We start from the raw sequence: 25,109 nt of genomic DNA on the forward strand, positions 1-25,109 counted from the left end.
TCACGTGGGAAGCTTGATCTTATTTTTCTTAAGAATCTGTTTGACTTGTGTGCTGCTGATTCTCTCCCCTGAAAAATAAGGATATCTCATTAAAATGAAGTCGGCACTATTGAGTAACACATTGACCGTGACAGCAAAGAACGATTTTCCTTCGGCGATTCTTCAGTCTTAAATATCAAATGATACTTAATATATCCTTACCTGAATTGCGGACAACTTTTTTGAGAGAAAAGGGACCGTCTCCAGAGGAATTATACGCTGCTAATTTGACCTCGTAGTCGACTCCTTTCCGGACACCTTTGATGACGTGAAATGACGTGTTAATTCCCCGGATGTAGCAGGTCTGGAAAGACTTGTCAGGAGACTTGGCTTCCCTGAAAGCCAGCACGTACCCGGCTATGGTAGGACCGAAATACTGGGTAGGAGGCTGCAAAACAAGTTTGTAGTCTTTCAGGTTTAGTAATGTGAAGTATGCGTTAACAACAGACATGATATATCTGGGATGTATTAACAACAGACGTGATATCTCCGAAATCTCCATGTAAATCTTTCTTTTTTGATATTTTGATATTTTCCTGTCGTTTCACGGATTTCGAGTTGACGGTAGATTCTGTCAGCATCTTTCTGTTAACCCTAACCATTTCCAGTGCATGTGTATTGAACCATTAGTACAATATCGGTCATTGAACATATCGGGACATTGTCCAGTAGGTGATATTAACGTTATACAATATTTATAATATAACGTCCACCAGGTACGATAAACTACAGCCAACTTGAGATAATAATCTACCATGCCGAGAGTTTGGAATCATGATAGTTTCATTTGTAATATAACCAACAGTTCTTCTGGTATATATACAATATACCTATAGCTGAGCGAAGGCTTATGTGAGTAGTGCTTTGTGACCTGTCTCCTAGTCGAGACATAGTAGACCTGACCTCGGGATAACCAACCGCCCTCCTGACATTGGGATAACCTACCGTCCACATGACATTCGGATAACCTACCGTCCCCCTGATATTCGGATAACCTACCATCCTTCTGACATTCGGATAACCTACCGCCCACTTGACATTCGTATAATTTACAGTCCACCTGACATTCGGATAACCTACCGTCCTCCTGACATTCGGATAACCTACCGCCCACTTGACATTTGGATAACCTACCGTCCATCTGACATTCGGATAACCTACCGTCCACCTGACATTCGGATAACCTACCGTCCACCTGACATTCGGATAACCTACCGTCCCCCTGACATTCGGATAACCTACCGCCCACTTGACATTCGTATAATTTACCGTCCACCTGACATTCGGATAACCTACCGTCCTACTGACATTCGGATAATACCGCCCACTTGACATTTGGATAACCTACCGTCCTCCTGACATTCGGATAATACCGCCCACTTGACATTTGGATAACCTACCGTCCACCTGACATTCGGATAACCTACCGTCCACCTGACATTCGGATAACCTACCGTCCCCCTGACATTCTGATAACCTACCGTCCACATGACATTCGGATAACCTACCGTCCCCCTGACATTCGGATAACCTACCGTCCACCTGACATTCGGATAACCTACCGCCCACCTGACATTCGGATAACCTACCGCCCACCTGACATTCGGATAACCTACCGCCAGCCTGACATTCGGATAACCTACCGTCCACCTGACATTCGGATAACCTACCGTCCACTTGACATTCGGATAACCTACCGCCCACCTGACATTCGGATAACCTACCGTCCCCCTGACATTCGGATAACCTACCGTCCACCTGACATTCGTCCACCTGACATTCGGATAACCTACCGCCCACCTGACATTCGGATAACCTACCGTCCACCTGACATTCTGAAAACCTACCGTCCACCTGACATTCGGATAACCTACCGCCCACTTGACATTCGGATAACCTACCGCCCAATTGACATTCGTATAATTTACCGTCCACCTGACATTGGGGATAACCTACCGTCCACCTAACATTCGGATAACCTACCGCCCTCCTGACATTCGGATAACCTACCGCCCACTTGACATTCGGATAACCTTGACATTCGGATAACCTACCGTCCACCTGACATTCGGATAACCTACCGCCCACCTGACATTCGGATAACCTACCGTCCACCTGACATTCGGATAACCTACCGTCCACCTGACATTCGGATAACCTACCGCCCACCTGACATTCGGATAACCTACCGTCCACCTGACATTCGGATAACCTACCGTCCACCTGACATTCGGATAACCTACCGCCCACCTGACATTCGGATAACCTACCGTCCACCTGACATTCGGATAACCTACCGTCCACCTGACATTCGGATAACCTACCGTCCACCTGACATTCGGATAACCTACCGTCCACCTGACATTCGGATAACCTACCGTCCACTTGACATTCGGATAACCTACCGCCCACCTGACATTCGGATAACCTACCGTCCACTTGACATTCGGATAACCTACCGCCCACCTGACATTCGGATAACCTACCGTCCACTTGACATTCGGATAACCTACCGCCCGCCTGACATTCGGATAACCTACCGTCGACCTGACATTCGGATAACCTACCGTCCACCTGACATTCGGATAACCTACCGTCCCCCTGACATTCGGATAACCTACCGTCCACCTGACATTCGGATAACCTACCGCCCACCTGACATTCGGATAACCTACCGTCCACCTGACATTCGGATAACCTACCGCCCACCTGACATTCGGATAACCTACCGCCCACCTGACATTCGGATAACCTACCGCCCACCTGACATTCGGATAACCTACCGTCCACCTGACATTCGGATAACCTACCTTCCGTCCACATGACATTCGGATAACCTACCGTCCCCCTGATATTCGGATAACCTACCATCCTTCTGACATTCGGATAACCTACCGCCCACTTGACATTCGTATAATTTGCCGTCCACCTGACATTGGGGATAACCTACCGTCCACCTGACATTCGGATAACCTACCACCCTCCTGACATTCGGATAACCTACCGCCCGCCTGACATTCGGATAACCTACCGCCCACCTGACATTCGGATAACCTACCGTCCACCTGACATTCGGATAACCTACCGCCCACCTGACATTCGGATAACCTACCGCCCACCTGACATTCGGATAACCTACCGCCCACCTGACATTCGGATAACCTACCGTCCACCTGACATTCGGATAACCTACCGTCCACCTGACATTCGGATTACCTACCGCCTGCCTGACATTCGGATAACCTACCGTCCACCTGACATTCGGATAACCTACCGTCCCCCTGACATTCGGATAACCTACCGCCCACCTGACATTCGGATAACCTACCGTCCACCTGACATTCGGATAACCTACCGCCCACCTGACATTCGGATAACCTACCGTCCACCTGACATTCGGATAACCTACCGTCCACCTGACATTCGGATAACCTACCGCCCACCTGACATTCGGATAACCTACCGTCCCCCTGACATTCGGACTACCTACCGCCCGCCTGACATTCGGATAACCTACCGTCCACCTGACATTCGGATAACCTGCCGTCCCCCTGACATTCGGATAACCTACCGTCCACCTGACATTCGGATAACCTACCGCCCACCTGACATTCGGATAACCTACCGTCCACCTGACATTCGGATAACCTACCGTCCACCTGACATTCGGATAACCTACCGTCCACCTGACATTCGGATAACCTACCGTCCACCTGACATTCGGATAACCTACCGTCCACCTGACATTCGGATAACCTACCGCCCACCTGACATTCGGATAACCTACCGCCCACTTGACATTCGTATTATTTACCGTCCACCTGACATTGGGGATAACCTACCGTCCACCTGACATTCGGATAACCTACCGCCCTCCTGACATTCGGATAACCTACCGCCCACCTGACATTCGGATAACCTACCGTCCACCTGACATTCGGATAACCTACCGCCCACCTGACATTCGGATAACCTACCGTCCACCTGACATTCGGAAAACCTACCGTCCACCTGACATTCGGATAACCTACCGCCCACCTGACATTCGGATAACCTACCGCCCACCTGACATTCGGATAACCTACCGTCCACCTGACATTCGGATAACCTACCGTCCACCTGACATTCGGATAACCTACCGCCCACCTGACATTCGGATAACCTACCGACAACCTACCACCTGACATTCGGATAACCTACCGTCCACCTGACATTCGGATAACCTACCGTCCACCTGACATTCGGATAACCTACCGTCCACCTGACATTCGGATAACCTACCGCCCACCTGACATTCGGATAACCTACCGTCGACCTGACATTCGGATAACCTACCGTCGACCTGACATTCGGATAACCTGCCGTCCCCCTGACATTCGGATAACCTACCGTCCACCTGACATTCGGATAACCTACCGTCCACCTGACATTCGGATAACCTACCGTCCACTTGACATTCGGATAACCTACCGTCCACCTGACATTCGGATAACCTACCGCCCTCCTGACATTCGGATAACCTACCGCCCACTTGACATTCGGATAACCTACCGTCCACCTGACATTCGGATAACCTACCGTCCACCTGACATTCGGATAACCTACCGTCCACCTGACATTCGGATAACCTACCGCCCACCTGACATTCGGATAACCTACCGTCCACCTGACATTCGGATAACCTACCGCCCACCTGACATTCGGATAACCTACCGTCGACCTGACATTCGGATAACCTACCGTCCCCTGACATTCGGATTACCTACCGCCCGCCTGACATTCGGATAACCATTGACATTCGGATAACCTACCGCCAGCCTGACATTCGGATAACCTACCGTCCACCTGACATTCGGATAACCTACCGTCCACCTGACATTCGGATAACCTACCGCCCACCTGACATTCGGATAACCTACCGCCCACCTGACATTCGGATAACCTACCGTCCCCCTGACATTCGGATAACCTACCGCCCACCTGACATTCGGATAACCTACCGTCCACCTGACATTCGGATAACCTACCGTCCCCCTGACATTCGGATAACCTACCGTCCACCTGACATTCGGATAACCTACCGTCCACTTGACATTCGGATAACCTACCGTCCACCTGACATTCGGATAACCTACCGTCCACTTGACATTCGGATAACCTACCGCCCCCCTGACATTCGGATAACCTACCGTCCACCTGACATTCGGATAACCTACCGTCCACCTGACATTCGGATAACCTACCGCCCACCTGACATTCGGATAACCTACCGTCCACCTGACATTTGGATAACCTACCGCCCACCTGACATTCGGATAACCTACCGTCCACCTGATATTCGGATTACCTACCGTCCACTTGACATTCTGAAAACCTACCGTCCACCTGACATTCGGATAACCTACCGCCCACCTGACATTCGGATAACCTACCGCCCACCTGACATTCGGATAACCTACCGTCCACCTGACATTCGGATAACCTACCGTCCACCTGACATTCGGATAACCTACCGCCCACTTGACATTCGGATAACCTACCGTCCACTTGACATTCGGATAACCTACCGTCGACCTGACATTCGGATAACCTACCGTCCACCTGACATTCGGATAACCTACCGTCCCCCTGACATTCGGATAACCTACCGTCCACCTGACATTCGGATAACCTACCGCCCACCTGACATTCGGATAACCTACCGTCCACCTGACATTTGGATAACCTACCGCCCACCTGACATTCGGATAACCTACCGCCCACCTGACATTCGGATAACCTACCGTCCACCTGACATTCGGATAACCTGCCGTCCCCCTGACATTCGGATAACCTACCGTCCACCTGACATTCAGATAACCTACCGCCCGCCTGACATTCGGATTACCTACCGTCCACTTGACATTCTGAAAACCTACCGTCCACCTGACATTCGGATAACCTACCGCCCACTTGACATTCGGATAACCTACCGCCCACCTGACATTCGGATAACCTCCCGTCTCCCTGACATTCGGATAACCTACCGCCCACCTGATATTCGGATAACCTACCATCCTTCTGACATTTGGATAACCTACCGTCCATCTGACATTCGGATAACCTACCGTCCACCTGACATTCGGATAACCTACCGTCCACCTGACATTCGGATAACCTACCGACCACCTGACATTCGGATAACCTACCGACTTCGGATAACCTACCGTCCACCTGACATTCGGATTACCTACCGCCCGCCTGACATTCGGATAACCTACCGTCCACCTGACATTCGGATAACCTGCCGTCCCCCTGACATTCGGATAACCTACCCGTCCCCCTGACATTCGGATAACCTACCGTCCACCTGACATTCGGATAACCTACCGTCCACTTGACATTCGGATAACCTACCGCCCGCCTGACATTCGGATAACCTACCGTCCACCTGACATTCGGATAACCTACCGTCCACTTGACATTCGGATAACCTACCGTCCACCTGACATTCGGATAACCTACCGTCCACCTGACATTCGGATAACCTACCGCCCGCCTGACATTCGGATAACCTACCGTCCACCTGACATTCGGATAACCTACCGCCCACCTGACATTCGGATAACCTACCGTCCACCTGACATTCGGATAACCTACCGTCCACTTGACATTCTGAAAACCTACCGTCCACCTGACATTCGGATAACCTACCGTCCACATGACATTCGGATAACCTACCGTCCCCCTGACATTCGGATAACCTACCGTCCACCTGACATTCGGATAACCTACCGTCCACCTGACATTCGGATAACCTACCGCCCACCTGACATTCGGATAACCTACCGTCCACCTGACATTCGGATAACCTACCGTCCATCCTGACATTCGGATAACCTACCGTCCACCTGACATTCGGATAACCTACCGTCCACCTGACATTCGGATAACCTACCGCCCACCTGACATTCGGATAACCTCCCGTCTCCCTGACATTCGGATAACCTACCGCCCACCTGACATTCGGATAACCTACCGCCCACCTGACATTCGGATAACCTACCGTCCACCTGACATTCGGATAACCTACCGTCCACCTGACATTCGGATAACCTACCGCCCACCTGACATTCGGATAACCTACCGTCCACCTGACATTCGGATAACCTACCGTCCCCCTGACATTCGGATTACCTACCGCCCGCCTGACATTCGGATAACCTACCGTCCACCTGACATTCGGATAACCTGCCGTCCCCCTGACATTCGGATAACCTACCGTCCACCTGACATTCGGATAACCTACCGCCCACCTGACATTCGGATAACCTACCGTCCACCTGACATTCGGATAACCTACCGTCCACCTGACATTCGGATAACCTACCGCCCACCTGACATTCGGATAACCTACCGTCCACCTGACATTCGGATAACCTACCGTCCACCTGACATTCGGATAACCTACCGCCCACCTGACATTCGGATAACCTACCGCCCACCTGACATTCGGATAACCTACCGTCCACCTGACATTCGGATAACCTACCGCCCACCTGACATTCGGATAACCTACCGTCCACCTGACATTCGGATAACCTACCGTCCACCTGACATTCGGATAACCTACCGCCCACCTGACATTCGGATAACCTACCGTCGACCTGACATTCGGATAACCTACCGTCCACCTGACATTCGGATAACCTAACCTAACGTCCTACCGTCCACCTGACATTCGGATAACCTACCGTCCACCTGACATTCGGATAACCTACCGTCCACCTGACATTCGGATAACCTACCGCCCACCTGACATTCGGATAACCTACCGTCCACCTGACATTCGGATAACCTACCGTCCACCTGACATTCGGATAACCTACCGCCCACCTGACATTCGGATAACCTACCGTCCACCTGACATTCGGATAACCTACCGCCCACCTGACATTCGGATAACCTACCGTCCACCTGACATTCGGATAACCTACCGTCCACCTGACATTCGGATAACCTACCGTCCACCTGACATTCGGATAACCTACCGTCCACTTGACATTCGGATAACCTACCGTCCACCTGACATTCGGATAACCTACCGTCCACCTGACATTCGGATAACCTACCGCCCACCTGACATTCGGATAACCTACCGTCCACCTGACATTCGGATTACCTACCGTCCACTTGACATTCTGAAAACCTACCGTCCACCTGACATTCGGATAACCTACCGCCCACCTACCGTCCACCTGACATTCGGATAACCTACCGTCCCACCTGACATTCGGATAACCTACCGACCACCTGACATTCGGATAACCTACCGTCCACCTGACATTCGGATAACCTACCGTCCACCTGACATTCGGATAACCTACCGTCCACCTGACATTCGGATAACCTACCGTCCACCTGACATTCGGATAACCTACCGTCCACCTGACATTCGGATAACCTACCGTCCACCTGACATTCGGATAACCTACCGTCCACTTGACATTCGGATAACCTACCGCCCGCCTGACATTCGGATAACCTACCGTCCACCTGACATTCGGATAACCTACCGTCCACTTGACATTCGGATAACCTACCGCCCACCTGACATTCGGATAACCTACCGTCCACCTGACATTCGGATAACCGATCATCCTTCTGACATTCGGATAACCTACCGCCCACTTGACATTCGTATTATTTACCGTCCACCTGACATTGGGGATAACCTACCGTCCACCTGACATTCGGATAACCTACCGCCCACCTGACATTCGGATAACCTACCGCCCACCTGACATTCGGATAACCTACCGTCCACCTGACATTCGGATAACCTACCGTCCACCTGACATTCGGATAACCTACCGCCCACCTGACATTCGGATAACCTACCGTCCACCTGACATTCGGATAACCTACCGTCCACCTGACATTCGGATAACCTACCGTCCACCTGACATTCGGATAACCTATCCACCTGACATTCGGATAACCTACCGTACACCTGACATTCGGATAACCTACCGCCCACCTGACATTCGGATAACCTACCGTCCACCTGACATTCGGATAACCTACCGTCCACCTGACATTCGGATAACCTACCGCCCACCTGACATTCGGATAACCTACCGCCCACTTGACATTCGGATAACCTACCGTCCACCTGACATTCGGATAACCTACCGTCCACCTGACATTCGGATAACCTACCGTCCACCTGACATTCGGATAACCTACCGTCCACCTGACATTCGGATAACCTACCGTCCACCTGACATTCGGATAACCTACCGTCCACCTGACATTCGGATAACCTACCGCCCACCTGACATTCGGATAACCTACCGTCCACATGACATTCGGATAACCTACCGACATTCCGGATAACCTACCGTCCTGACATTCGGATAACCTACCGTCCACCTGACATTCGGATAACCTACCGTCCACCTGACATTCGGATAACCTACCGTCCACCTGACATTCGGATTACCTACCGTCCACTTGACATTCTGAAAACCTACCGTCCACCTGACATTCGGATAACCTACCGCCCACCTGACATTCGGATAACCTACCGCCCACCTGACATTCGGATAACCTACCGTCCACCTGACATTCGGATAACCTACCGCCCACCTGACATTCGGATAACCTACCGCCCACCTGACATTCGGATAACCTACCGTCCACCTGACATTCGGATAACCTACCGCCCACCTGACATTCGGATAACCTACCGTCCACCTGACATTCGGATAACCTACCGTCCCCCTGACATTCGGATAACCTACCGCCCACCTGACATTCGGATAACCTACCGTCCACCTGACATTCGGATAACCTACCGCCCACCTGACATTCGGATAACCTACCGTCCACCTGACATTCGATCCACCTGACATTTGGATAACCTACCGTCCCCCTGACATTCGGATAACCTACCGTCCACTTGACATTCGGATAACCTACCGTCCACCTGACATTCGGATAACCTACCGCCCACCTGACATTCGGATAACCTACCGCCCACCTGACATTCGGATAACCTACCGTCCCCCTGACATTCGGATAACCTACCGCCCACCTGACATTCGGATAACCTACCGCCCACCTGACATTCGGATAACCTACCGTCCACCTGACATTCGGATAACCTACCGCCCACCTGACATTCGGATAACCTACCGTCCACCTGACATTCGGATAACCTACCGTCCCCCTGACATTCTGATAACCTACCGTCCACATGACATTCGGATAACCTACCGCCCATCTGACATTCGGATAACCTACCGTTCACCTGACATTCGGATAACCTACCGTCCACTTGATATTCGGATAACCTACCGCCTGCCTGACATTCGGATAACCTACCGTCCACATGACATTCGGATAACCTACCGTCCCCCTGACATTCGGATAACCTCAATGCCACTTCCACATTGATGATTCATAACCTCCTTCGCTTTGCAGAAAATCTACCATCGGCATCCCAGAAATCCGAGACCATAACTTTTCAAGCTGATGGAACAGTCTTTGCCTTCTTTGAGTGAACCAGGAGGCTTCCATTGTTAAAACTTGATCAGCCGCTGGGGTGAAATTATGAACCCACGTTTCATTCAAAGTCACAAACCTCCCGAGAAAACAGGATCTGCCTCTAAAAGGGTCATATTAGCATACAACAAAGTACGTCTGGTGAGCTTCTGATCAACTGTCAGAAGTCTTGGTATTAAACGGGTTGAGAGCTTTCTCACTGGAAGATCTTCCATCAGAATGGAATGTACTCTTTCCTGAGAAATCCCCACTGTACTGAGTAAATATCTCTCTGTAAGTCACCTGTCGGCCAGAACATGGACTATACTGACCATTTCTGAGATTGCAACAGTGACAGGCCCTCTAGGACGGGCATCATCCCCAAGGCTCTGCCTGCCACGCTGGAATTCCGCCACCCACCTTTTCACTGTAGCATATGAAGGGACATCATTCCCTAGTGTTGCTACCACATCAGTATGGGTATTCTTAGGTGCTAGACCTTTCTTATGCAAATACTGAATTACTCTTTCCGCGATTTTAGAGTGCCACCTCTTCGACACAAACTGACCAAATGATACCAGTGTTCGGGTAAGCCTTAAATAGTCAGGGAGTAGTAGCGATTAAGAATGACACCCCTGCTTTACGTCTTCAATACAAAGCTCACAACTTATTAATCAGCCCTTGTATTTGGGATGATAACGCTACCATCACAGAAGTAATATTTCGATACGTTTTGAGGTCTCGTAATGAAAATAGATAATAAGTAATAATACAATATCAAACGATTCTGACGAAGTAAACAATTGATTCAATATTAGAAAACAAATAGCGACTGTCTATAAGATGTTTAAGATGACAAAATCAATTGAAATGAATCTTTGATAACATGTACATAAATTGTGTCCACATAATTGCGACCTACCTGTTGATTTTTGTATCAGCATTGTCTCCGGTGTCTGTACTGAAAACAGAAAGAAAACCACAATGAACCATTGTACTTGACTATAAGTTCTCGGTACCAGTCGGATGATCTTATATGTATACACAATGTATCCTACCTCCTGTCCTTATGATCATCGGTATGGAGTAACGCCCCTTTCCCTCGCCAATATACGCTGCAACCTTCAGTTCATAAAGGGTGCATGTCTGAAGTCCTGTTAACACGTGCACAGCGACGTCACTTCCGGGAACAAGTTTGACTTGATTTGTCGATCCGAGGCCACATTGACGGTAGGCTATGAGAAACCCTTCGATCATAACGGGTGAGTTGTCGTTTGGAATCTATGATGATAAAAAGACAGAGTATAATTGTTTATAAAGTCCGTATCAACCAACAAAGAAGGGATTCTGTTTTACCAATATTACCATCAGTATGTCTACAATCTTACGGTTGTTTGTAGAGGGGCATTATTTTGTTTTATCTAAGACATACAGTAATCAATGGCACATCGTCCGCTGAAAGGCCGTAATATTGGACGTAAAACTCGTTAAATACGTTGGACTTTTCAGTACTGTCATGTACAGAGCATTTGGCACGTTTCCAGTTTTTTCAAACCTGTATTATATAATCTCATACCTTTATATAAATCCATTAAAATCCCTAAACACGTGACATTTTTCAGTTTATTTTTCAGTACTATATACCATTCCCTCTAACCTATCAAGTCACTGCTTGCGCTCTGACCGATCTTCATTTTGGTCAAGTTACATCAACGCTTATCCTCAGACCTGCATCTATTCATTCACAAGTCACATGATCGCTTGTCTGTAGGAAAAGACTACAACTCACCTCCCATTGTATCAGGACTGATCTCCCTTTGTCTGTTGTCGTCAGTTTGTTTACTCGGGGCACGGGGATCAGTTCTGTGAACATACATATATAGCAAATGTATTCATATAAATAATAGCTTGCACATTAACACAAAATATTTCTATGATAATTCTATTATCTATTTATATTTGCTAATGCTAGGCAGCCATGAATAGGTATACCCTTGTAATGTCTTTAGTCAACATCCCCACTGAAGTTGTACAGATAACACAGAGCCATACCGCGACCAAGCCCTATATAAACTGGATAAATAGTGCTTATACTCACTTGCAAGTGGCGATCTTATTTCTTCTTTGTCTACAATTAAAAAACAGACCAATAATTAATAAAGTTGGTATTGTCAGAGTAAAATGTAGTTTCAATTAATCAAAATATACATTAGTGAATCTTAATGAAGAAGAATAAATCTATTGGGACCAACACTTGCCTGCCCAGATGGCACTGGAAACACATTCGTCATGTTTACCACATACGTGTATTATCAAACCCATTCCTAATTATTTGTATAATTCTCACGACATAAAAAATGAAAATCCCTGGAAAGAATTATCAATTCTTTATTTCCTCACAAACAACACACACATAACTATATATATAACTTTCGGTTTATCAAAATTGGTTGTGTAGAACTATGACAAGTCGACCAAGCAGTCGCTCCGTACACATTTTTCGAAGAGAAAGGTTCTCAAGCCACCATTTGTCAAGTTTTCCCTCGGTGAACCCCTGAAGGAACCGGATATAGGCCAGGTATTCGTCTGTGACTGCACACAGGTAACAGTCCTTTGGTTGTTCGTTAGGGAACTCCTGGTCTCGAGGGGTCTTCTCATGAACAGGGATCTGATGGTTATTCTTAATCAAAAAGTTCTGCTCTTTAGTTTTCATCCATTCTCCTGAAATATTGAGAATGCTTCTGTTCTAACAGTTTGTATGAAAAGTCATTTTTCAAATTGTAGATTAAACATGGTATTTGGAAACATACATCTTGATTATAACGATAAGCGAAATAATTTCATTACAATGAAACATTAACACATCGTCAACACAAAAGGACCATGCCTATAGCTTCATTACAATGAAACATTACCACATCGTCAACACAAAAGGACCAGGCCTATAGCTTCATTACAATGTAAATATTACCACACGGTCAAGACAAGGGGACCAGGCCTATAGCTTCATTACAATGTAAACATTACCACATCGTCAACACAAAAGGACCAGGCCTATAACTTCATTACAATGAAACATTACCACATCGTCAACACAAAAGGACCAGGCCTATAATTTTTTTACAATGTAAACATTACCACATCGTCAACACAAAAGGACCAGGCCTATAGCTTCATTACAATGGAAATTTTACCACATCGTCAACACAAAAGGACCAGGCCTATAATTTCATTACAATGAAATATTACCAAATCGTCAACACAAAACGACCGGGCCTATAGCTTCATTACAATGTAAACATTACCACATCGTCAACACAAAAGGACCACCAGACCTATAGCTTCATTACAATGTAAACATTACCACATCGTCAACACAAAAGGACCACCAGACCTACAGCTTCATCACAATATAAACATTACCACATCGTCAACACAAAAGGACCACCAGACCTATAGCTTCATTACAATGTAAACTTTACCACATCGTCAACACAAAAGGACCAGGCCTATAGCTTCATTACAATGTAAACATTACCACATCGTCAACACAAAAGGACCACCAGACCTATAGCTTCATTACAATGTAAACATTACCACATCGTCAACACAAAAGGACCACCAGACCTACAGCTTCATCACAATATAAACATTACCACATCGTCAACACAAAAGGACCACCAGATCTATAGCTTCATTACAATGTAAACTTTACCACATCGTCAACACAAAAGGACCAGGCCTATAGCTTCATTACAATGTAAACATTACCACATCGTCAACACAAAAGGACCACCAGACCTACAGCTTCATCACAATATAAACATTACCACATCGTCAACACAAAAGGACCACCAGACCTACAGCTTCATTACAATGTAAACATTACCACATCGTCAACACAAAGGGACCAGGAGCCTGTAACTAGAAGCCCTCTTAATACTTAAGGTTGCCTTAACATTACCCTTGTGTGTTAAGGTGTAACTAGAAAGGATCTTAAGTATACCGCTAAGGGTATAACGGTAAAAAGATACAAATAACTGTACATCTTCCCTTAACGCTGACGTAAAGGAATCTTACGATTGCCTTAATAAGTGGGTAACTCGATGTCCTCGTTAGCCCAAAGAGTAAACAAAGATCACCTTAGGCATTTTCAACGGATGATTTCCTGTAACTAGAAGCTCTCGTTTGACTTTGAGTTTGCCCTTAAGCTAAGGAAACTACTAGGCTACCTTAGAGTAAACAAAATGGCGATTTTAGTCCTTCTGAACCGCGATCAGGACGTTCCGAGACGTTTATTTCGCGACTGAAGACATCCGCTGGATTACCTGAGCGATGATGCAGTTATTTCAGACTATCGCTTAGACAGACGAACAATTTATGAGCTGTGTAATACTTTTGAAGAGGAACTCGAGAGACCTACCAGGAGAAGTATGTCTCTTCCAGTTTCACTTCAAATCATGATTGCATTAAGATATTTTGCTAGTGGTGGTTATATGCCAGTAATCGGTGAAGCACATGGAGTCAGTAAAATGACAGTATCTCGAACAATTAAAACCTTTATTGGTTTTATTACCTTGCATTTGGACAAATATATAACATTCCCCATGGATATACCGGAACAGCTGAAGGTTAAACGAGATTTCTATAATATCCGTGGATTTCCGAGTGTCTTGGGAGCTGTAGACGGTACTTTGATACCCATTGAAACACCTTCCATTGATGAATACCACTATGTTTGTCGAGAAGGATTTCGCGCTTTTAACATCCAAGGAGTGTGTGACGCTAAACTGAAATTTCTCAATATTGTGGCAAAATGGCCTGATACAACACACGAGTCATTTATATGGACAAAGAAATAACTGGAGGATGGTTGTTGGGTGACAGTGGTTACGGCTTGCGACCATGGTTACTTACTCCAAAATTGAATCCAAGAACCCCCGCCGACAGAAAGTATAATGTCTGTCACAAATCTATACGCTGTGTAATTGAACGTGCATTTGGGTTATGGAAGATGAGATTCCGCTTTATCTACCGACCACTTCATTTGGCAACGGAGATAGCAGTTGCTGTTGTGATTGCAACCGCAATTTTGCACAATATCTGCATAGAGAAAAATCTCCCTTTGCCCGAGATCGACGACATGGATGATGATGACAACGACGAGGCAATCTACAACCTCGATGATAACGACAGTGGGATTAACGTAAGGGAACAACTAATTAACAGAGTGTTTTCTTGATTTAAACTTTATTTCAAAAACAAACATTGTCTTTTATAATTTATGAAAACGTAATCATGGACACAAGTTCTTACAAACATTTCAAAACGTATTCAAAATAAAGATTCAAAAATATATAATTATTTAGTTATTTATACCAAGCTACTTTGCTTGATAGGGATATCAATATCACAAAATGGACTTTTTTAAATACAAATAAATCTACCTTAATGTTTTAATGATCAAATGTTGACGTCATTGTTTATTATGAGTATGACATAATTGCTCGGTGATAGAATTACTACACAGTTGTATACAGTTTTACGCGTATTAGATTATCGCTTTTAACATTTCATCAACGTTTGTACATCGAATGTGTCATTGATGTCGCCACTGATGCCGTGTACTACTGTAACTCCAAGAACCTCAATCACTTTATCCTCAAGTTCACTCAGTTCATTTCCGTCAATTGTTCCGCCACCTGTTTCAGCTTTCTCTTTTCAGTTTGGCCTCTTGACAACACTGACCCAATTTTGCCACTTCTTCCTGGCATCTTCTACCGTTCTGAGACTGTTGCTTACCGCGTTGACTGCTTTAGTAATATTCACCCATTCTCGTTTGATACTGTGTCAGAAAATTTACCAAGTAACCTCCCTGTTGTTCATCACTCTTTCTTCTAATGCTGTAAGTTCAGTCACAGAGAAATTGGGTTTTCGCGTTCGCTTATTGGAAGCCATGTTGTTGATGTATCCAAATAGAAATATAATCAGTTGAAAGCTTTGATAAATTATCTGCGTCCTAAAACGCACAGAAGATTCAGAGCTGGTAAAATTCATTGTAGGAAAGAAACCAACACCCGGACTCCGGAAATTTCTCCCTTATCGTTCTCGCAAAATCTTGTCTTAAGGGATTGTTACGAGATATAAAAATTCTCCAAAGGGAAAGTTAGTGGCTCGTTAAGGGACTTTCGAGTTACACCCATATTTTTTACGTAACGTCCCCTTAAATTGTGCCCTTACCTTTAGTGTTAAGGTGGTTTTCTAGTTACAGGCCCCAGGCCTATAGCTTCATTACAATGTAAACATTACCACATTGTCAACATAAAAGGACCAGAACTACAGCTTCATTACAATGAAACATTAACACATCGTCAACACAAAGGGACCAGGCCTATAGCTTCATTACAATGTAAACATTACCACATCGTCAACACAAAAGGACCACCAGACCTACAGCTTCATCACCAGACCTACAGCTTCATCACAATGTAAACATTACCACATCGTCAACACAAAAGGACCAGGCCTATAGCTTCATTACAATGTAAACATTACCACATCGTCAACACAAAAGGACCAGATACATAGCTTCACAACAATGTAAACATTACCCCATCGTCGACACAAAAGGACCAACAGACCTACAACTTCATCACAATGTAAACATTACCCCATCGTCAACACAAAAGGAACAGACTTATAGCTTCATTACAATGTAAACATTACCACATCGTCAACACAAAAGGAACAGACTTATAGCTTCATTACAATGAAACAGTACCACATGGTCAACACAAAAGGACCAGACCTATAGCTTCATTACAATGTAACATTACCACACGTTCAACACAAAAGGAACCGACTTATAGCTTCATTACAATGTAAACATTACCACATCGTCAACACAAAAGGAACAGGCCTATAGCTTCATTACAATGTAAACATTAACACATCGTCAACAGAGAAGGACCACCAAACATACAGCTTCATCACAATGTAAACATTACCACATCATCAACACAAAAGGGACCAGGCCTATAGCTTCATTACAATGTAAACATTACCACATCGTCAACACAAGGGGACCAGGCCTTTAGCTTCATTACAATGAAACATTACCACATAGTCAACACAAAAGGACCAGACCTATAGCTTCATTACAATGTAACATTACCACACGGTCAACACAAAAGGAACAGACTTATAGCTTCATTACAATGTAAACATTACAACATCGTTAACATAAAAGGACCAGGCCTATATCTTCAGTACAATGGTAACATTAACACATCGTCAACACAAAATTACGCAATCCAATAGGTTCAGCCCATGGAAAATTTTCCACATCGTCAATTTAAACCGCATCAGACATATCAATGAACACAACACAGCGTTACATTCCAGCACGTCGTCAACGCAAACTGACAAAATGCATCTTAGTATTGATATGAAAACTAACCTACATCAATACCGAAATGCACTTTACCCCACCACCAGCACAGAAGTACACAATACACCACGGTATCAGAACAATAAAAAAAACTCGTACATTTTACGGCAATGACAACTTTAAAAAATAGTAACACAAAATGAATGACATAAAATAGTTACCGATAGTCCTCATATGTTCCTGGCACGCCTGTACCTCCGCCATGTTGAGTTGTTGACGTCAGCAGATTTGGTTATAAATCTTATACAATAACCACGAGCAATTACTCTTTGTGTATGAATTTACGATAAACTGATTATCCAGCGGTATGAGTGGACACACCCGGGTACACAGTTGTTATACACGGCCTCGTAGTTCATTAACCCGCCTGTGTTAATTAGTAACAGGTAAGGTGTGTATCGGTATCGGCGGGTCTACCGCCCAGGTAACTGATATATACTTTCCAGGTACTATCACCTGGTATTAGGTTTCTTTTTTACCCCCATGTATAATTTAGATGTTCTATTGATTAATGGCGGTAGTCTGTTTAAACAATGCCTGAATGGTTGGCATGTACACACAGAAGTGTATTATTAGATCAATAGATTTTGGTGACACTCTAGGGGGCAACATTTTGGAAGGTAGATGGGAGGTCACCATGCCTCGGTACAAGAGTGGGGGCATACATACATAGTGTTGAATACACTCAGTACCAGAATGAGTTAATACGGAGTACGTGGGGTAGGTCGGCAGGTGGTTTGCGATCATTAATTAATCCACACATACTACACATTCCTACCAGATATCGAAGTTATAAAACTAAAGTTATATAGTTCTTACTATAAAGATAATAATGTGTATATAATTAGATAGGTGTAATAATGAGATATAATTCTACCACTGTTACATGTAGTAATAGCCCTGAATGGTGTTCAGTTTACTTACAAACATGATAAGTCTTGAGTTACAGTAATGTGCAACTATATAAAATAATATAAAAATTCTCCGTCAGAATGAGGGAACCCATAAACTCTCGCTTAGTCAAAAATTCAACAAAGAGTATCCTGATTGGTTTCTATAGGTCAACACGTACATATTTACCACAATGTATATGGTAATATAAGTTATAATTAACTCCGCCAATTTTCTGTGAAACATTGTAATAATGTGATATAATATTGACGAAAGTACCTCTCGTGTATATTCTCGCTTTATCAAATGAAGTCACCGAGACGTCACACATGTTTCCACAACTGCTCTCATATAGTTTACTCTTGATGAATGAGAATCAATATTATAAGGTCCATACTCTGTTCTAATCTCAGAAATTCATTTATTTATTGTTGCCAAATTATTGGATTTCTCAGTTTGTTATGATATATACAATCCAGTTTTATATCGACAATTCTGTATTTACCTTTTAATGACCACGTGACTTGGGGGCAATATTCTCCCAGCTCCTTGTGACTGAATGCCGCTACTTTTATTTCATAAACCGAACTAGCCTTGGAAGGGGACACAACTATGTTGCTGGTTGTGCCCCCTAAAGCTCCTCGTGTGCTGAAGTCGATATCTAAATCACATCGCCTGTATGCTACTGTATACCCGATGACTGCAGGTGATGTTCGGTGTTTAGGGACCTACGGCAGAAACATTGGACCGTTTATCTATATTGTGTTGGAGTAATACAGGCAAATGGAAGACAATTGAAGATGTGTTTTCTTTATGGTTATGAAAGACAGTGTCACTATAAAGACAGCGATAACTGGATATTTCAGGTAAAAACACGTCTGTATAAAGGAGCGAAATAAGATTGATTTTTTCGTAGGGTACATCAAAGTCTTGATTACAAAGTTAGCATAGTCCATACATTATTACCTTATAGGATTATACTGAGAAATCTAACGACCGCACCGTATATCTTTACAAAAATACACTATAAAGAGTGCTTTGATATACAAATTTCAAACTACTTCCAATAACGACAACATGAGGATGCTTTATTGAATTTTCATGAATGAAATCCAACACAGCGTCCTTAACCTCCTCAATAAAAAACGAATGACATATAATTCCTTATCTGCCACAAGTCGTTTGAGTACATTTGCAGTAATAAAGAAAATTTAGAACCTATACAATGGCTTCTTGTATTTACAATAAGTGGAGAATAGTTTGAGACATTATTCTACTGGGGAATATACTCACCGTCCACTCTATGTATATTCCTTTACCATCCTCTACAGGGCAGACTTTCACGATCTTTGGTTGGAACATTTTCTTGTGTCTGAAACATGACAGAAGGGTAACATAGGAATCACCCATACTAACCAACTATCAGGGTTTCGAAAGATGCAGGTGGATTAAAAGTTTTATGGTCGCCATAGCGATCTCATTGAGAAATATTCTGTATGTGTGTGTGTGTGTGTACGTGTGTGTGTGTGTATGTGTGTATGTGTGTGTGTATGTATGTGTGATGGTGTGTGTGTGTGTGTGTGTGATATGACGCTGGACGTATTTGATACTCGTTAGTTTTTGTTGATTCCGTTGTTGTTGAGAAAGTGACATTGCTTACTTGAATTAACCAAGGTTTACTTGGTGGGTGTCGTCGTTGAAGCAAAAGACGTACTCTTCCGAAACACCTGGTTTTATTCGATTCGTACCTTTTCGGGAGAGTCCAACTAATTCTTTCCATTGTTCATATTTTGCCATAGTTTTTATTGAATATGAGATTGGATTATGCTTATGCTAATATGTTGATATTTTGTGTTGCTTTGTTATCATCATGAAAACGTGAGTTCTGATCTGCACTAAGGAAGTAATGAGACTTTACACCAACACGAAAAGAGCAGCCAACCGGAAATATAGCACTGTAACGGAAATCAGGGGACTAGGGGTCATGTATCTCGGAAATTAGATAACAAACCTTTTCCTAAGTAAGAATCACACGACGGAAAACGATATCAGAGTACTTTGAAAACAACTATGTCCTAAGATACATTAGTTAAGTGTAATTATGTAGAAATCAACTTTCACATTGAGACTCCTCTGAAGTACAGATATAGAAGCATTTAAAAAAAAGAAAGAAATTTCAATCAGAAATAAATAAGTCTAGAATCAGATAGACGATTCCCGGAAATTAAAGCTGTCTTCTTCATCAGAAGTCTAGAAAAAATTCGAATCATGTCACATACTCAACACGTGTACTAGAGTAGGACAACTAAACCACCTTGATATTACATTGTAACCTCCATCGAAAGCCGGTGATTCCTCAGTACGGTAATCATAGTGAAAATCGAAGTTTTATAGTAAAAACTGTACACATACTCCCATTAGTCACACAGTGTCGCATCTAGAACATTATATCTAAGACATCGTTTTGATATCGGCTGTTTATACTCTAAACTGGAAAATGGTGGGCCATTTTGTGCTGCAGAGAAGGGACTTGAGTCCCAAAATAGTATCGGTGAATTGCAGGTCAAAATTACATGGTTAAATTTCACAGTGATTAGGTGCAGTGCCAGTTCCATGTTAATACCACTGACAGCTAAAAATGTCAAATCTCCCGAAACGTTTTAATTATTTTAGACTGTAGCTGACAGGAACTTCTGATCATTGAACTTTAAATTGACATGTCAGTGGGTATTTAGCCTTGGTTTGTACCGACCAATCCTATCGGGTCAGCTTTTAACTATGAGATTAAAGATTAGAATAAATAATAACATGACAATGCTGTCAATTACTAGATAGGAACGAGCCTTGAACAGGGATTTATTTATTATCTAGTGTTGTAAGCATTAACAGGATCACCAATCTCTTTAGAAGAAGCAACCTTACAGCGATATTCTACCATAATTCATTTTCATTCCCAAGACTTTCCTCAGTTCAAACAATTTAACAAAGACGTTTTATAACCGCCATGAGATAGAGCAGCGTCCAGATTCCCTACCGTACTCAACAAAGAGTTGTATATTTAGTAACAGTTAGTGTATATTGAGAATGGTATTTATTGTTTTATGTCGGGGTACTTTATTGGTTTGCAGTTTATCTTAACAAGACTTTGCTTGCGATCACCGATATATTTTGCCATTGTTTATAAGATGTCCTTGTTGTCCCTGTTTGTTGTCACTGATATATTTTATCATGGTTTATAAGATGTCCTTGTCCCTGTTGTTGTCACTGATATATTTTGCCATTGTTTATAAGATGTCCTTGTTGTCTCGGTTTGTTGTCACTGATATATTTTATCATGGTTTATAAGATGTCCTTGTTGTCCCTGTTTGTTGTCCTTGATATATTTTGTCATTGTTTATAAGATGTCCTTGTGGTCTCTGTTTGTTGTCACTGATAAATTTTATCATGGTTTATAAGATGACCTTGTTGTCCTTGTTTGTTGTCACTGTGTTATACTTTATCACTCTTTATTTTAGAAATCGTTCTTTATTGTCACGGTGATACGTTGTTTATAACAAATCGTTGTTTACTGTCTCTGTGATAAAATCTGCCTTTGTTTTACCTTGTTTTGCTAGGTTATAAGAAGTCGCATTTGTCACTCTAATATGAAACATATTTCATAATTGTTCACTTCAAAACTGTCTTGTATGTTGTGTAAAGAAGTGTTAAGATTAGAAAGAAATAATAAGAGTAACTATAAATGTCAATCAAGGCCGTAATCTGTCCATTACGTCCGTTTTCTCATGTTTTACACCCCGTGACATCATTAACTAGGATTGGTTTCAACGACACGGTACATGAATTCGGTCACTTTAAAAATAGTTTAATTGCTTGATCTGAACTGTTAATAACCGTTAAATCAATGATACACCGGACCTAATGAGTCAGTCTATTCATCGGACCAACGCTGTCTGTCAAAGATCCGAGTCCAATTTCATCGTGTCATACGTTCCAATTGTTGTTGTTGCTTACAAAACTGTGTGTAAATACACAATCCACAATATACTACTTGTCTATTCTAGAGGACAATGATGAATAATACAACAAGTTTTATAATGGTAAAACGTCTACCAGTAAAACCTCCTTGGTACCTAAAGCAGGCTTTATCATAGCAATGGGGACCCTGATGTTATACGACAATAATACACAACAGCATGATAAAATTACAATGACTGATGGAGACGGTGATATCGATAATAAAATAACAATGACGGGTGGAGACGGTGATATTACAATGACGGGTGGAGACGGTGATATAACAATGACTGATGGAGACGGTGATATCGATAATAAAATAACAATGAGGGGTGGAGACGTTGATATAACAATGACGGGTGGAGACGGTGATATAACAATGACTGATGGAGACGGTGATATCGATAATAAAATAACAATGACGGGTGGAGACGGTGATATAACAATGACAGGTGGAGACGGTGATATAACAATGACAGGTGGAGACGGTGATAAAACAATGACGGGTGGAGACGGTGATATAACAATGACTGGTGGAGACGGTGATATAACAATGACTGATGGAGACGGTGATATCGATAATAAAATAACAATGACTGGTGGAGACGGTGATATAACAATGACTGATGGAGACGGTGATATAACAATGACAGGTGGAGACGGTGATATAACAATGACTGATGGAGACGGTGATATAACAATGACTGATGGAGACGGTGATATGACAATGACTGATGGAGACGGTGATATGACAATGACTGGTGGAGACGGTGATATAACAATGACTGATGGAGACGGTGATATCGATAATAAAATAACAATGACTGGTGGAGACGGTGATATAACAATGACAGTTGGAGACGGTGATATCGATAATAAAATAACAATGACTGGTGGAGACGGTGATATAACAATGACTGATGGAGACGGTGATATCGATAATAAAATAACAATGACTGGTGGAGACGGTGATATAACAATGACAGTTGGAGACGGTGATATAACAATGACTGGTGGAGACGGTGATATAACAATGACTGATGGAGACGGTGATATAACAATGACTGGTGGAGACGGTGATATAACAATGACTGGTGGAGACGGTGATATAACAATGACTGGTGGAGACGGTGATATAACAATGACTGGTGGAGACGGTGATATAACAATGACTGGTGGAGACGGTGATATAACAATGACAGTTGGAGACGGTGATATGATGATTAAATTGTGAATGGTGGAAACTGATATTGAAAGTATTGACAATATTAAGATAACTTACAATAACGTTGGTATATTATTACAATGACCAAAAGGACTCTGATATTTAGTCAGTAACTGAGAAATGACTATATTCAGATTATACTTTGAACATCATTCAAGCTGATATTTTCAGTATATGAAGGAAGTTGTTATTCTAAGCGACCACACCGTGTAGTTTTAGATTTATGAATGAAATATCGAACACCTATAGGACTTAATGCAGGTATCTAGTTAAGGATATTTCGGTCTAAACGTTTACATAAAATTCCACACATAACACAGTAGAAATATTGTCATCCTATTTAAGTCACTGATAAAAGACACGTTTTAGTAAACAAACTTACCCCATGGTTTCCATGTGTCTAACATACACCTGGCCAAATCACATCTCCAACTAAAAAGATTGAACCAAAAAGTTCTGTAAGTAGCACACCCAATAAAGGCAATGTTACGCCTCAGTGATTACACACCAAGCTAGGGATAGATCACTGATCATCAGGCGATTCACAATATTACCATTTCTTACTTACATAACATTCAACAAACAAAAAATGTTTATATGAAATAACAAAATTGCTAGACTAAAAGTCTCAGTTCAGTTACTCACCGGTCGTAGTATGTCAATGAAATATATTCGGTAACACAAATAGTCTGTGAAGTTGACAATACCTAACTACTGACAGGTGTATATGGAGACTCCCGGGTCAATTCTTTAGATCTTTTACATGCTAATTAGCGTACAACGGTTAGGAATACACAGAAACATTTATAACCCCCAATTAAATATCACATAGCTCCACTTATAACAGTAAACGTTCTTACCTATCAGGTATTTATCGGCAAAGTTTTCTCCCACTTATCAAATAATTTCAGTTGAACTTTTGTCCACTAACAGAACGCTAATGGGTGTGTATAGTTATTTGGT

At 43.3% G+C, this 25,109-nt stretch overlaps 1 pseudogene; it reads right to left on the reverse strand.

The window, feature by feature from the left end:
• On the reverse strand, positions 1-24,542 carry LOC132558178 (uncharacterized; annotated as a pseudogene).
• Between the last annotated feature and the right edge of the window lie 567 nt (positions 24,543-25,109).

Source organism: Ylistrum balloti, unplaced genomic scaffold (genome assembly GCF_031769215.1).
Source record: "Ylistrum balloti isolate Yb309-2 unplaced genomic scaffold, AGI_CSIRO_Ybal_v1 Utg370766, whole genome shotgun sequence".
NCBI classification, from domain to species: domain Eukaryota; kingdom Metazoa; phylum Mollusca; class Bivalvia; order Pectinida; family Pectinidae; genus Ylistrum; species Ylistrum balloti.